This window comes from Schistocerca piceifrons, chromosome 1 (assembly GCF_021461385.2).
Source record: "Schistocerca piceifrons isolate TAMUIC-IGC-003096 chromosome 1, iqSchPice1.1, whole genome shotgun sequence".
In the NCBI taxonomy this organism is placed as follows: Eukaryota; Metazoa; Arthropoda; class Insecta; order Orthoptera; family Acrididae; genus Schistocerca; species Schistocerca piceifrons.
Window position 1 is genome coordinate 409,273,106 of NC_060138.1, and position 10,648 is coordinate 409,283,753.

Consider the following 10,648-nt stretch of genomic DNA (forward strand, 5'->3'; position numbering starts at 1 on the left):
GTTTCTCTCCCTTCATTACTCATCTAATCTTCCCAACAAGAAATATACTGCTTAAAGTGATTTGTAGATAATGAAATAAGACAATACATGGGTTAAATGCGATACAGTGACGAACAGAACATTAGCAAGGACATTATATAACATCGTGGGCTGGCGCTTAAGTTAGTATTGAATGTGCGAACGGTTTAGATCAGAGACAAACATCATGAATAAAGAAAAATTTCAAGTGGAAAGGATGTCACCAAATTGCAGTAAAATACTAGCAACACTTACGGTTTGGGGTAAAAGCAAGAGTTAAATATACCAGAAAAGAACACAATGACAATAATATTCTATTTTTACTCGTAAATAATGCTCCCGCTTGAGGTTCGAGTCCTCGCTCGGACAGGGGTATGTGTGTTGTTCTTAGCATAAGTTAGTTTAAGTGGTGTGTAAGTCTAGGGACCGATGACTTCAGCACTTTGGTCCCTCAGGAATTCACACACATTTGAACATTCGTAACTAATGCTAAGCCATCCAGAGATAGCTGCAGGGAGTGCCACTTACAGACAACCATCTAAGGAACACACAAAATAAAACGACATAGCATCATGAACAACTGTTAGTGTAAAACATCGCTAACCTCTAAACGCCGTACACCTATTTCGAACAATTTGGTTCATGACTAACTCCACCTGTGTATCAAGATATCCCGAAAATTTTCAGTTCTTTTATGTTCTTTCGTTTTCCAGTCTCATTTGATCTTGAAATCAAGGGAAGTGAGATAAGATACAGCTTAATCTGACGGAGTAAGTTATAGGCTATGAAAACTAACTAACGACAATAGTAGTGACAGTAGTGTAACAAGAAACACAGTACAGTCCATGGGAAATAATAATAGGTATCAATAACTTTGGGCATAATAGGATGTTTTGAACGAAATTCAATGTGCAGTACTCGCTGGTACAGCTAAAGATTAAAATATTTTTAGTTCTTTCAGACATCAGCAGTTATACAAGAAACGAAAGGAATATATGTAAAGTCACAGGGATGACAAGCAGCTCAAACCACATCATTCAGGGAAGGACGTAGAGATAACTACAAACGATGATGATGGCTACAATGAAATTGGTAGCAATATAATTGACAACGGACTAGAAGTAAAGAAGGTTCAGGAAATACCATTATTTTATAAATTATGGTTAGATGAATCAAATTATTTAGCAACGAGAGGAATTCGGCCCATACTGCATTCATTATGGATTCAGACTAGATTAACAGGTGGGTCTGGTTAAAAACAGTCTTGGCTACAAATTATTCTTTTGCCAACAACACGTTTCGTCCTTCTGGGGTATCTTCAGATTATCTCAAAATTTTCTTTTTACAACATTTTAAAAACCGTAAAATGGCTTTGTGTTGGACTGAAGAATGCGTCGAGTTCAGTGAACCCGCAGAGACCTAACAACATTTTGAAAGCCATAAAACGCCTCTGTGCTAGACTGAAGCACGTGTCGAATCAGATGAACCAGCAGAGACCTTAATAAAGTCGCACCAGCAGGCCTGACAACGTCGCTGTGGGTTCATTTGGTTCTATGCTTGCTTCAGTCTAGCACAGAGACGATTAATGGTTTTTAAAATGCTGTAAAAGATAATTTCAAGAATCCCCAAGAAAGTGAAATGCGTTGAATAAAAGAATAAACTGCAACCAAGACTTGTATTAATTCAAATGGTGTGGCTGGTGGGTAACTAATTTTTTATATTTATTCGCCGTCTTTTTAAAAGAGACTAAACACTCTTTTGTGGTCAGCCAGAAAGTGATGGAGAATATACTGACCATAATATCCATTCTGCAAGTCCACTTTCTTCATGTACTCATTGAAAGAAATGTTGCTACTTCCTGTTTACTTCAGTGGGATCAGGAACTATGACTATAAATAGAAGTTTTAAGTTCTAATTGATTAATATATCCAGTAAAAGTTCACGCGCACAAACACAGTAATATTCCTGATAGTAAGCATAATAATAATAACAATGTCCCTGTCACAAACAGCACTATGAGCAGGTCAGAGGCGACCTCTATGGCAAGTTGCAATTAAAATGGTATTTCGCCCTGACTTGTAATCATCAAAGTTAACTGTTCGCCACAAAAGTGGAAAGTAATCTCATCACTTGCCACGCGGTTTTGTTAACATTATGAGCGGCACACAGACAGTTACTTGTTTGAAATCTAAGCGATCCAAGACTGTAGCTATAACGATGTGCTCAGTTTGTTTAGACTAAAGAAGAGGTTTACTCTAAATATAGCCCTGAGCCGTCCATTGTGTGAGGGATAGCTCATGGGAAAATGTAATTCACTTTCTGGTTCCCAAATCAGTAGACAGTTTCAACTAAAAAAAAGTGAACCTTTCGACTAACGCGGATAAGCTTACTGAATTAATTTAAAAAGTATGCCAAAGCAGAGAAGAGGAATTGATTTGGAACAGCTTTACAACAGTAGAAGTATGACATTTGATAATACAAAATCACGGCCGCATTTTTACTTTCACCATACCCATCATACAGCCATTTCGAACAGCGCAATGGAATGCAATGCGCAGTGCGATGGTGCTACGTGACTTACAGAAACTGTCGGAACAAGAGAAATTCGATGTCAATTTTTGTGTAGGAACCTTAGTGCAGTGAAGAATTTCTAACAGGCCCACAACAGCTCAAGTCATAACGGAATAGAAATGTCCAATGGCGGCAGTAATAGCCTCAAGCAAACGGATCAAAAGACACGAAAATCACTCAGATGAGTGATGAGGACTCCATAGCCGTAGACGTTATTACTGCAGATACCAGATAATTTATTGTCAGCATGTACGTTCAGTACTGTGATGAAATATCAGTACACACTGAAAAGTTGAAGCACGTTTGTCTGACTCTCTATGGTAACCTTATTTTAATTGGTGTTGATTCTGGAGCCGCAGTTATATTAGCACAATCCTCCTGGCAACCCACGTATCTAACAGGTGAGAGGGAGGTCCAATACAGACGTCACACTTAGAAGCGTGTCAGCTTATAGGTAGGTCCGAGACTAGGAAATCTCCTGAGGAGAGATGACTAAGCACCATAATCTGATAAAATACTGCGTCACTAGGTTCGCTCAGTGAATAACACTGTATTCATTTGTTAAGATTGTAAAAAATTTCAGAAAACCAAACTGGGAACTTCCGGTCGCGGAGAAAATTTCTCCGTCCGTAACGAATCTGGAGACAATGTTGACGAAAAAGTCTTAGAAGACTACGGGCCGGCCGTTGTGGCCGAGAGGTTCTAGGCGCTTCAGTCCGGAATCGCGCTGCTGTTACGGTCGCAGGTTCGAATCCTGCCTCGGGCGTGGATGTGTGTGATGTCCTTAGGTTAGTTAGGTTTAAGTAGTTCTAAGTCTAGGGGACTGATGACCTCAGATGTTTAGACCTATAGTGCTCAGAGCCATTTGAACCTTTTGAACTACGTACGCTGCCAGTCCGACGAATTTGCCCTGAGAGTTTGCCTACCCAATGCCTTTAGGCGCCTCCCCTCTGCACAACATTTAGTGATACAACACGAGCATCTCATGTTATTACCCGACCACGCTATTATAGCACTGGGCCTTCAGTGGCCGTTGTGGAGAACATGCGATGACGCTACGGTAAACAGGTACAGTGGTGATAAAGAAAAACGCATCGCACGGTGAATGCTTCCAAGACATTTTTGTAGCTAAAGTCAATTGGTTCAGAGTGTCTTCGTGAAATATCACATTAAAAACTCACGATAAACAGACCGAAGCACTCTTCCAAGTGCAATAATATTGTGGTCGACTAATGCGGATGCAATACTGTATAAAAACAGCTCGTTGACTCACTGTCTGTTACAGGCGCATGTAGAGGTCACCAGCTACGCTTCTGAGCAGCGCGGGCATCACAAACAGAAGGCGCTGCTATCAAGGAAATAAGTACCATCCAGACATCACGTCTGCTGGAGGAAGGCGAAGCACAATCTCCAACAGGCAACAGTTCAGTTACGAGTAACTGTCGCCAGATAATAAGAGTCAGTCGTCAACGTCATCATGCGATTCCGAGATGTACGAGGACGAGTGAGAACCAGTGTGTTGAACAAGCGAAGGGTGTGGCGGATCCCAGTCCAGCGGCGTTCGCGTACCTCGCAGCCCCATCCGCTCCTCCCACTCACGATGAATGAAGCTGCGGCTACGAGGAACACGATGGACATGGTTTAGGACTCGTTGGTATCAACGCTTCTTGACGCAGAATGCTAGCAGTCCACTACACCACCATCTCTAGGACAGGCCAACAAATAAAAGAAGGGCCTCGATCGTACCGACTGGTGGCAGACGTTCACCGCGAGAGAAGAAGATGAAGCAGACACCCAGTCCCGACGCTGATGTTTTCGTCAAGTCGCCAAGACCTTCCCACAGAATGCACTTAGTTATCCATGTCGCTGCCAAGTGACCTCTCCAATGTCTTCGCTACTGTTTCTGATGCTTGATAAACTGAAACCTACCTAAAACCAGGAGTCGACATCAAAGCAACAAACTTCTTGTATTTCCGGACGGACAAGCTGACGACATGTGGTAGTACTGCTGTTTATGTCCGCAAATATATTCGCCATTACAACTGCAAGTACTGCATTTGGCCTCGGTGAAGGCTACTGGCTTCGCCGTGCGGACATTGATGGGCTCCATCACATTCATAGCAGGCCACCCCCTGGATCCGGCATGTTCAGTCAGTAGAAAATTCTTCATTGCCGGCGAATTCAATTCAAAACACGGCTGTCGCCTCCTGCAAGCAGCGGAACATCATGAAGCCACCGTGATGGGACCCAACAACCCGACTATCTTCCCCACCGTCATGGACAGCCAGACGTCACTGACGTCGCAGTCGTTAAGGGCATCCTGCAAGAAACGGTTCAAATGGCTCTGAGCACTATGGGACTTAACTTCTGAGGTCATCAGTCCCCTAGAACTTAGAACTACTTAAACCTAACTAACCTAAAGACATCACGCACATCCATGTCCAAGCCAGGATTCGAACCTGCGACCGTAGCAGTCGCGCGGTTCCAGACTGTAGCGCCTAGAACCGCTCGGCCTCCCCGGCCGGCGCATCCTGCAAGCGATCACCGCTTCCACGAGGAATTATCTCCCCTCTGATCATGTTCCTGTCGTAGTTGAGATCGATCTGGATCAGCTAAAGCTGCCACGGCGAGGAATTTCGCTGTCGGGAGTAACCTGGGGAAGCTTTCAAGGAGCCATGACGGAAACACTCGCCGCCCCTCCAACTCCAGCGGAAACGGGCATCGATGAAGCTCGCTTGCACTTCACCGACGCTAGGTTTACGGCGGTCCGATTAGCTGCACACGCCAGCTGCCACCTGGCAAGCCTGACGCAAAATCACTGAGAAGTACAGGATGTATCGGAATGGCAGCGTACGCGACTTCCCGCCACCAAGAGGCTGCTGAATCGTCTCCGACAGGACATCAAGGTGGCCTTTGAGACACACAAAAATCAGAAGTGGGTGAAAAAGATCTGCACAATCCACTTCGACGATGGTTCGGAGCTGACGGACGACCAAATGCAAACATCAGTAAAAGTTTTGTATCACCTCAGTCCCAGAATACCTGAAGATAGATGTTGACTGTGGATATTGTATCACAGACACAGCCCCTTTGACTGTTCAGAGATGTCACTAAACCCGCCCAAAGATGTAAACAACCATGCATGAGCAGCGCCTATTAGACGGAGGGGGTCCGACAGCCATTTAGTTCGAGTCATTCCACCAAGAAAGAGGTTACCACTGCAGTGGATGGCCGCTACGTACAGATTATGGCTCGGAGGAACCCTGACAGCAACGCCACCATGTTGAATAATGCTTTTTGTGCAGACACAGGACGTCGTGTTACGACTCATACTGTGTGCAGTAGGCTGCATGATGAGCAAGTTTGTTACCGACGTCCGTAGCGAGGTCCATCTTTGCAACCACGACACCATGCAGCGCGGTATAGATGGGCCGAACAACATGGCGAATGGACCGCTCAGGATTGGCATCACGTTCTCTTCACCGATGAGTGTCACATATGCCTTCAACCAGACAATCGTCGGAGACGTGTCAGGGAGCAACCCCGTCAGGCTGAACGCTTTAGAGTTTAGACAGAATGTCCAGCGAGTGCAGCAAGGTGGAGGTTCCTGCTGTTTTGGGGTGGCATTACGTGGGGCCGACGTACGCCGCTGGTGTCCATGGGAAGTGCCGTAATTGCTGTACGATACGTGACTGCCATCCTCCGACTGATAGTGCAACAGTATCGGCAGCATGTTGGCGACGCATTCGTCTTCATGGACGACAGTTCGCGCCCCCATCGTGCAAATCTTGTGAACGACTTCCTTCAGGATAACGACATAGCTCGACTAGAGTGGCCAGCATGTTCTCCAGACCCTATCGAACATGCCTGGGATAGACTGAAAAGGGCTGTTTATGGACGACGTGATCCACCATTCAGTCTGAGGGATCTACGCTGAACCGCCGTTGAGGAGTGAGACAATCTGGACCAACAGTGTCTTGATGAACTAGTGGACAGTATACCACGACGAATACGGTCGAGCATCAATCTAAGAGGACGTGCTACTGGGTATTAGAGGCACCGGTGTGTACAGCAATCTGGACCACCACGCTGGTGGTCTAGCTGTATAGTGGTACAACATGCAATGTGTGGGGTTCATGAGCAATAAAAAGGGTGCAAATAATGCTTATGTTGATCTCTATTCCAATTTTCTGTAAGGGTTCCGGAACTCTCAGAACCGAGGTGATGCAAAACTTTCTTTGATTGTGTACTTTCTTCGCCGCACACGGCGGTGAACCGGAGTGTTTGCGAGCTTAATGCAAAGGCTGAAGTCCTCGCTAACGCTTTTGAAGAAAATTTTACGTCGATGGAAGATGGAGTGGAAACTGCCCGTGATGCAATCGTCGCTGACAGACTTTCACGCTACATTGAGAAGGAGGATGAATACGACTCTGCTGATGTCACATCAGCTGATGAAGTTTCGCTGATCTTGCGTAGGCTAAACACTAGTAAAGCGGAAAGCCCTGACGACATATCCAACGCCATCTTCAGGCAAATGCCTCCGGCAGCCACTGCTCACTTTGTAGCGACCTTCAATGAGATCATCCGCACTGGTTACTTCCCACTGACTTGGAGACTCGCCAAGGTAGTTGCCATCCCGAAGATGGTGAGAGAACTTCTTCTTGCACAAAGTTACCGCCCCATTAGGCTACTGCTGGCCCTCACCAATGTTTCCGAGCGTGTCTACCGCAAGTGATTACAATACCATGTTGCCACAGAAGATCTGCTACCTGAGGAGCGTTTCAGGTTCCACCGAAGCCACTCGAGAGAACATCAAATTCTGCGACTGGATGAAGATGCCTTCATGCGATGGAACGCCACTAGTACTTCGGTGCGGTGCTCTCAGATGTTTCGCGAGCGTTTGAAAGCTTGCAGCACACCAGCCTCCCGTTCAAACTACTCGAGCAGAGACTGCTGGCTCATGCCTAGACTCAGGACCATCCATGTAAGGGCGGAGTCTGGACTGCGCACAGTTCGTTACCTGGGAGCAGGCGTTCCACAGCACCCGGTTTAAGGCCGCCTCTGTGCACGCCTTATACGACAAACACGCCCTGGATTGACAGTGTCCAGCTAGCTCTCTCCGGTGACGATACGGTATTGTACAACAAGAGCATGAACGCCGATACCCTCCGCCGACGACTGCAGATCGCCACCAACACGCTCGCAGGGTGTACCGTCAAGTGACGTCTCAGTTTCAACGGCGCGAAGACACAATTCGTGCAATTCTAGAAGATCTGCCGCCTGTCGACGTCGGCGACAGCCCTGCCCCCTGGGGGCCATCGGCGTGCTGCCTCTGCTTAACACTGGATCATCGCTTGCCTGGTACCAGCACATCCAAGCTACGAAACCGTTTACGCAAGCTCTAGCCCGACCTCCACACCTCGACGTTACATTGTACGAGGCCCTGCTCCACCCTGTCATCGAGGAGGCTGCTGTCGTCTGCGGGAAAGCAATTGAAGAACATGTGAAGAAGCTCCAGCCTCAGCAGAATCGCTCTCTCTGCCTGGCTCTACACTTTATCCATTGTTGTTAATTACAAACAGTTTGGGTCAATATTTTTTTTTAAACTGGTAAAACTTGATCAGATAGTGCGAACTTTGGATGCAGGCCGTACTTATAATTATGGTCTGCTAATTGGTTTCCGGGTTTCAAAATTTTGAGTAATGGAATAACACTCGATGTTCAGCTTACACTACTGGCCATTAAAATTGCTACACCATGAAGATGACGTGCTACAGACGCGAAATTTAACCGACAGGAAGAAGATGCTGTGATATGCAAATGATTAGCTTTTCAGAGCTTTCACACAAGGTTGGCGCCGATGGCGACACCTACAACGTGCTGACATGAGGAAAGTTTCCAACCGATTTCTCATACACAAACAGCAGTTGACCGGCATTGCCTGGTGAAACGTTGTTGTGATGCCTCGTGTAGGAGGAAACATGCGTACCATCACGTTTCCGATTTTGATAAAGGTCGGATTGTAGCCTAACGCGATTGCGGTTTATCGTATCGCGACATTGCTGCCCGCGTTGGTCGAGATCCAATGGCTGTTAGCAGAATATGGAATCGGTGGGTTCAGGAGGGTAATACGGAACGCCGTGCTTGATCCCAACAGCCTCGTATCACTAGCAGTCGAGATGACAGGCGTCTTATCCGCATGGCTGTAACGGATCGTGCAGCCACGTCTCGATCCCTGAGTCAACAGATGGGGACGTTTGCAAGACAACAACCATCTGCACGAACAGTTCGACGACGGATGCAGCAGCATGGACTATCAACACGGAGACCATGGCTGCGGTTACCCTTGACGCTGCATCACAGGCAGGAGCGCCTGCGATGGTGTATTCAACGATGAACCTGGGTGCACGAATGGCAAAACGTCATTTTTTCGGATGAATCCAGGTTCTGTTTACAGCATCATGATGGTCGCATCCGTATTTGGCGACATCGCGGTTAACGCACATTGGAAGCGTGTATTCGTCATCGCCATACTGGCGTATCACCCGGCATGATGGTATGGGGTGCCATTGGTTACACGTCTCGGTCACCTCTTGTTCGCATTGACAGCACTTTGAACAGTGGACGTTACATTTCAGATGTGTTACGACCCGTGGCTCTACCCTTCATTAGATACCTGCGAAACCCTACATTTCAGCAGGATAATGCACGACCGCGTGTTGCAGGTCTTGTATGGGCCTTTCTGGATACAGAAAATGTTCGACTGCTGCCCTGGCCAGCGCATTCTCCAGATCTCTCACCAATTGAAAACGTCTGGTCAATGGTGACCGAGCAACTGGCTCGTCACAACACGCCAGTCACTACTCTTGATGAACTGTGGTATCGTATTGAAGCTGCATGGGCAGCTGTACCTGTACACGCCATCCAAGATCTGGTTGACTCAATGCCCAGGCGTATCAAGGCCGTTATTACGGCCAGAGGTGGTTGTTCTGGATACTGATTTTCCAGGATCCATGCACCCAAATTGCGTGGAAATGTAATCACATGTCAGTTCTAGTATAATATATTTGTCCAGTGAATGCCCGTTTATCATCTGCATTTCTTCTTGGGGTAGCAATTTTAATGACCAGTAGTGTAGATAACTGAATTTTGACTTAATGCCCAAAGAGTTTTCTTATTGCAAGTCTGGAACAGATGTGTAGAGTTCTTACACAAAAACAAATTTTTTTAGTGACTATTTAAATTCTTAATTGTTTTAAGTCCCTTCATAAGACACCTTTGAAAATTTTGGTAACTGTTTAAATTGTTAACTGTTTGGAGACCAAAGCCGTGTCACGGTATGTATTTGAAAATACAGGGGTCTCACTCAAACCTCCGAATAATATCGAGTCTGTATCGAATTTCTTGCCAAGTTCTTTGTAACATTTCCTCCGTTATTGTTGCAATCGCATTAGTGATACGATGACGCAAGGTAGGAATATCGTCCACTTTGGTGGACTTTGGACGAATCCCCACATGAAGGAATCAAGCGGCGTAATGTCTGGTGAACGGGGTGGTCGGGCAATGGGTCCTCCGCGTCCGGGCCGGCCGCGGTGGTCTAGCGGTTCTAGGCGCTCAGTCCGGAACCGCGGGACTGCTACGGTCGCACGTTCGAATCCTGCCTCGGGCACGGATGTGTGTGATGTCCTTAGGTTAGTTAGGTTTAACTAGTTCTAAGTTCTAGGGGATTGATGACCACAGATGTTAAGTCCCATAGTGCTCAGAACCATTTTGAACCTCCGCGTCCGATCCAACGATTGGGAAATTTCCTATCCAGGAACTTGCGAACAGCCGTCTTGTTGAACAATGATGTTGGGTCGCAAGTCTTGCATCTGAGGTTACACAAACTGCTCCAACATGTCGAGATACACTGACCCATTCACTGTTTCTTCCCCAAAGAAGAACGGTGCAACGATTCTAAATTGTTCAAATGGCTCTGAGCACTATGCGACTTAACTTCTGAGGTCATCAGTCGCCTATAACTTAGAACTAATTAAATCTAACTAACCTAAGGACACCA